At 43.7% G+C, this 6,197-nt stretch overlaps 1 protein-coding gene across 3 annotated transcripts in view; it reads left to right on the top strand.

Annotated features, from left to right (window-relative positions):
• Window positions 1-6,197, top strand: part of CTCF (transcriptional repressor CTCF) — a 37,007-nt gene continuing 30,810 nt past the window's right edge. The window contains exon 1 of one of the 3 annotated variants that reach the window (XM_077646557.1): window positions 1-137. The gene's annotated coding sequence lies outside the window, so the exon portion shown is untranslated. Of the gene's footprint in view, window positions 859-6,197 lie in introns of all 3 variants that reach the window. The other 2 variants (XM_077646559.1, XM_077646558.1) reach the window with 2 other exon arrangements.

Genomic DNA, 6,197 nt, shown 5'->3' with positions numbered 1-6,197 from the left:
GTTTTCTTCCACGCGCTGTATCCCGGATGTTGACGTCAGTCGTCATGCGGACGGCACGCCAGCGTTCCTCGGCGAGTCAAGCCGCCATTATGAAAACTGTAACAACGCCCTCCAGTGTTGGACTATGATATCTCCCAGTAAGTTTTCGTGTTTTATTTTTCACGGAATTGGAAAAACTGACCGCTTTGCAGGGCTCTTCGTGAGCGCTAGATGGGCACGACCAGCCACAAAAACGAACTGTAGGTGTCACGATGTCCACCACTGCGAACTGAGAGGAATATCGGCGGCGAAGATCCGGGCCTGCCCTAAGCCTAAACTCTGTAACCATCGGAACGGTTTCCGCGGCAGAGGCGCTTAGGACATATTCCTGGTTCTCGGTGTGGCCGTACGAACGCGGGGAGCCGCCGAGAAGGTATGCTGGTCGTCCGATGTTATTAACAAAACGATGGTGTGGCAGAGATCTCTTGGCAGGGGCTGACCGGCGGCTCCTCAGTACTGCAAGGAGCTCGATGCTTTTTCCCACTGGTGGCGCTCATCGGACATGCAGATGGCGCTTAGGACATCTTGGTTCCCTAGTTTATCACTAGGGTCTTCATGTCGCGGCATACTTCCATCCTTGGGCGACGTTTCACTGGTTTCATGTTGGTCGTACATAGTTGTGCTTGCTATTTGACTGGCACGTTTTATATAGTAGCTACGTGCGATGTCGGCCAAGGAGGGAGTCGCCATGGGGCCATGTTTGCTTCGGTTCAAATATGGCTTCCAGGCGGGCATTCTGGCGGCACCAAGGTCGGCCGGCGGCTGTACCTGCTGCTCGGCCCCGAGGCTACTGCCTTCCCGCAGGCCGAGCATTTGTGGGTGCGCACCGTATTGGTTTATGCCTTGAATCTTGTGCACGTGCTTCTCGGTTTTATTTGCCTGCTTTGGCCTAGCCCGGTGCTGCGAGAGAAGAGAAGAAATCAAATTTCTTCTCCTGGGCTAATGCAATAGTGTCTGTGAATGTCTTGCCTACAACGCCCGCTCTGCCTCGAGCGGACGTTGTGTTTTGTTCGTTGGGCTTGGAGCGCCTACGCTCTAAACGGCAGTGGTCGGGGGCTACACTCGTGTGGCGGTGTTCATGCAGATCCTGTGGATACGTATAACCGCGGTTTTCGCTGTTCAGGGTACGAACAGCTAAAGCCACTTAACTGGCTTGTGACGAGGATCGTGCAGATTCCACGTGCGTTCGTTGAGTTCATTTTGCGGCGCTTGTGATGATCCGTGATGCTCATGAAAGTAGTATTTGTGGGCTAGTTGGTTGGTACTTGACGTATTCACGAGAGGCACAGGAGGCGCTCGTGGCGTACGCCGGCTACTGATACGGCTTTGTGAATGTGCGGCACTTCCTTGTAGCGAGAAGCACTAGGGACTATCCTTGTCTTGATGTTACTGTGTAAGGATTGGTTTAAAAACCGGTCAGCTTGCATTTGATCATTACTGCAGCTCTTTGTGTAATGATTGTTGCACTGAGAGCTGCTTTCAATGAGCTCAGGAGTTGATTGATCTTATTCAATCGGTTTGGCACTAAAGTGTACACATTAGGTTGAAAAAAAAACGAAATGTGCTGATTGTGTAGCCTGCTGATCGTCAGATACTTTCTGAAGTTATAATGTACTTGGAGCTTGTGAAAAAATGCAGGTGGTGAGCTACACACATTTATTTATTGCAACAGTTTGTAATTTTGTAACTGATCAAAAGCATATACCGCCAGCTGTGCAATGGAAGCCACTTTTAGGAACAATGTAACCAGCTGAGAGCCTACTGAGGGGTAGCAAATGACCTAGGTTTCCACTGAGAAGTTTATCTGGTTGCCTTGTACTACCTCTACATGCATCGCCGTCGTGCTTAAAAATGCAAATGTGAAACATGCAGAACATGGGTTTTAATGATTTCAGCATTATGAAAATGCAATAAGGTGCAGTGGCCACCCAGCTTGGGTACAATTTCATCAAAATTGAAGGTTCTAGGAAGTCTTGTCTATGGTCACACAGATATGTTCTCTGAACGGAGACAATATGTATGCACACAGACTCGAGCACGGCGTCCATGGTGCGACAGCGTCCCCATTCACACCTAGAATAAACATCATTATTATTACTACTACTACTATCGCAGCATACAAAATTGCACTTGAAAGCCATAGCGCCCGCAGTCGAAGGCAATTTCGGAAAGACCGCTTTGTGCATGCATCGTGCGTGTTTTTGCGAGGTTTCGAATTAGCGCACGCTCGCCACGAAGCATCAACAAGTGCAAGATCGTATGTTTCACGTATCACGAACAAAAAAATAAAAGAAATGAATAGAGGTGCACGAATGGCTTGCTGGAGCGGCAAAATTATGCCCCTCAATCATGCAAACTCTACTGCACTACACACGTACGTGGGAGAACACGTGCAAACATTTCAGGGAGAAATGGCATCCAAACGGCGTAATGGGTGCTCGCGACAAAATATGTACGCATTGTTTACGCAAACAGCAACGACTGAGCTACAACATGCGGGGTTGCATGTGTTAGTGGCCTCGTTTTTTTGTCCTTCGCGGTGTTTGACTGGCAGTGACTGACATAATGGCAAAGAGATCGGGCACTGCAGTTGGGACGAAAACAAACAAAAATCCCTTAGACGAGCAGCAAAATAACACGACAACAACACTGCTTACCAGTTGACATTGCCTATACGCTTGGCATCCGCTGGCACAACCTGAACTGCGTCAGGCCTGACGCTTGCCTCCTCTTCGGAATCGCTGGCCAGCAGATCAAAAATAAAGTTGTTGTTGTTGCCTCAAATACGATGGCACATACCTACGGTGGGGGATTGGCCAGGGTTTGGTGCAGATCCAAACAAAAAAACTCATCCAGGTTTATCTCAGGCGGTGTAAAAATAAAGTGGTTGTCGGGGTTCGAAAACGCAGCGTCTTCTTCATCGTCTGTGTCGTCCCCCAATGCCACATAATCGGTGTCCTCGCCAAAATAAAATTCTTCGCCTTCTGACCCGGAGCTATTCGCCATTAATTTGCTACTTACCCTGCTCCTGTCTCTCCGTCGTCTCTTGAGTTTACTCATGTGCGTGTCAAGCAGACGATGTGCCCACTCGACATCACGGTTTTCCGGGCCCACATGACAGTGCATTGTCTGGTTTTCGACGTCTTGTAGAAACTTGGCAACTACGAACCGAAATCGAAACTGGTGGATACAAATAGTATGATTGTTAATTATATAATACGAGTTCGTGCTTCTAACATTGTGTACCATGCTTACAGAATCGCTGCGCATTATTTACAACTCAGAGGTGCAATACAAAAATGTGGTGTCTCTACCCTTTTAAAGCTTCAGCATATCTGTTTGGCTGACTTGCTTCTGTATGATCAGTGCTTTTGATAGCTTTGAAGTCTCTCATGAAAGTGCACGTCTTGAATGCTTTGATGTATATCATTTTTTTTTTTTTGTTAAGCACTTTGTTACCTTAATGCAGCTTTTCTACAGTGTAAATTCTTAAAAGCAGCCAGTTGTTTGAAGGTTTTTATTAAAAAGCTTATTTCACATTTAAACGGCTATGATTTTGGCAATATTTTCTTGGAGTCATGAATTAGTGAAGATTATTTTCATTACTTCTATTAAGTACGAAGTTACGCTTAGTACTGATGTAATAATATGAACAGTTCGGCTCATATTAAATTGAGATTATGCATTAAAATAATTTGTAAGCTTAATTTATCTGTATTACAGAATATTGTTTGCTAGAGTGCTAGTCTGTTTTAATGGCCACTGAGAAAGCCCATTGTCTGTCACAGCAGTACACTCGTTGAGCAACACTTTTTGAACTGTGTTATTATGATTGTGGTCACTGTTGGCTTTTAACATCAGTTATTTAGCAGTGGAAAGATAGATTTTTCAAATCTCAGCTTGACTACCTAAATGGCTTTACTTAGCTGGGCACAAAGTAGTAGATAAAAGGTGTACTTCATTTGGATGACGATGTGTATTTCATCAGACAGGAAGAATGTCACTTTCCTTTCAGATAGGTCATCACAAGTACGATTAAAATTTTCTGTATGCAGCTAGTGTCATTTGCAGCTCAGTGAAAACTTCTGCTGCCATTGTAACTGCAGGGCAGACTTTAGTGCTTTGTCGGCTGAAAAATTTGTCTTTTTTTAGAGATTGTGCCCTTGTTTCGGACATTAACATTCTTGGCCAGTTTATTTCACAATTTGCGGGAAAAATTGTTAATACTCTTATTACTGTGGCTTTAGTTAGCATGCGTTTTTAATTTTTATGCACACTAGTAAAAGTTTTTATGTAAGTAGCCTTTAGTTGATATGAAGTGTAGACCTTTTCATGACCCTTGGAGCAGCTGGCCTTTGGGCTGTGGAGGAAGCGTCTAGGGGCTTTGTACCTCAACTTTCCAGCGTTAGAAGTAGATGTTGGCAGGTGTCTTCCAAAACATGCAGCCCAGTGTTGAATATCTTAATGTGATGTATATGTGATGTATAATTAATGTGATGTATAGCTACATCACATTAATTGGTGCAGTCAAAATAATAATGTTTCAATGGAATCTACCTATAATTAACATTGGAGCACACTAAGATTTGGTAAACCTATTCATTATGGTTGAAAACTGGTACTAGAAACTTCAGTTCATAGTACTCTATACAGGGTGTTTCACCTAGGACTACACAATTTGTAAAAATAGGCTTTTTGGTTTAGAAGAACTTTTTTTGGTATAGCATTGTCAGTGGTGTAGCACTTCAGAATACAGCTGAGATTTTCTAACTAGCAGGCTGGTTAACTAATGTTGAATAGTTAACTTTCTTATGCTCGTTAATTTTTGAGAACCGTGTAGCTCACCATAAGTAATATACATATCAGTTTTTAGAATTTCGAAAACATGGTTACTCGGCGCTGTGACCCAACAAATTTTGACTACACTACAACAAAATACATGCGCTTTCAAGAACTTTGCAAGCAAAGCAACCTCTCCAGCACACGTAACTCGTAGAGGTAGCCAAATTTTGTCCTGCCACAGCACTGAGTGTAACCACGCTCGAAATTCTGGAAACTGATATGTATGTCATTTACGCTGCCTATGCGCTTCTCAATAATTAGCACGTGTAAAAGTGATAGTTAAAAGGTTGACTGTTCAATATTAGTTAACCAGCCTGCTAGTTAGCAAGTCTCATCTGTATTCTGATGTGCTACATCCCAGACAATGCTGTACCAAAAAAAGCACTCTTGCAAATCAAAAAGCCTATTTTTAGAAATTTTGTAAAGTCTTATGTGAAACACCCTGTATACAGGTTCATTCTCATATGTACAGGTAAAACCAAATTTCAGTTAATTTTGAAACTGCGATAGCTGCAATGTGCATACATTTCCAGTTTAATGCCCCTGCAGCTCGTGCAGTTTTATGTTCAAAAGGTAGGTGGTGCTAAGTAAAAATGCAGGTAGGAATTATCAGCAATTATACTGCTTATACACACATATTTTAGCAATCAGCAAAGTCGATTTTGCTGCTAGATTAAAGCACAGCTTGCTTTCTTGAGTTTGTAGTGATCAGGTCCTGCCTGTTTACCTAGTTACTACCCATTTTCACTTGGAAGAGAGGAGAGGACCAGGCTCAATGTGGTGAAGGTCACAGTCAAGGGTTAGAGGGTCTTCACTTTCGTTCAAGCCGCCACTGGTGCTGTCACTGCTACTGCTCACTTAACTTGGGTCACAGAGAAACCATGGATGCTGGAAAGAAGGAGAAAGTAATGTCTTGGACTTGGCTGTGCATACAGACAAGGACAGGCTTGTATAGAGCATTGGAGTGCTGTGCTGTAGTACAAAAAATGCAAAATCACACACAGCTGCTTTGTTAGGGGCATATGGTGCCTGTGCCTATGTTGCTGTTGTGGCTATGTGGCTGTGCTCAAGCATTACCTCTATCTGAGAATTGGCGCCTACTTCAAAATCTTGCTTCCATTGCTCTGTAGAACACCACTAAAGTGTTCTACACAAGCCTGTTTACGGCTATGCTATGTACCCAGTGTTCAGCTGAATACAGCCTTTGTATTCTGGACTGATAAAGGGAGTATGACCCCAAATAAAAACTGATCATACGTCATTTATTGGCATTTCAGCTCTTGAAGCAGGCCGGCTTAAAGTGTTGTAGTGAATTA

This window comes from Amblyomma americanum, chromosome 1 (assembly GCF_052857255.1).
Source record: "Amblyomma americanum isolate KBUSLIRL-KWMA chromosome 1, ASM5285725v1, whole genome shotgun sequence".
NCBI lineage: Eukaryota > Metazoa > Arthropoda > Arachnida > Ixodida > Ixodidae > Amblyomma > Amblyomma americanum.
Note: the sequence above shows the minus strand (reverse complement) of the source record. Positions and strands in the feature narration are given on the sequence as shown.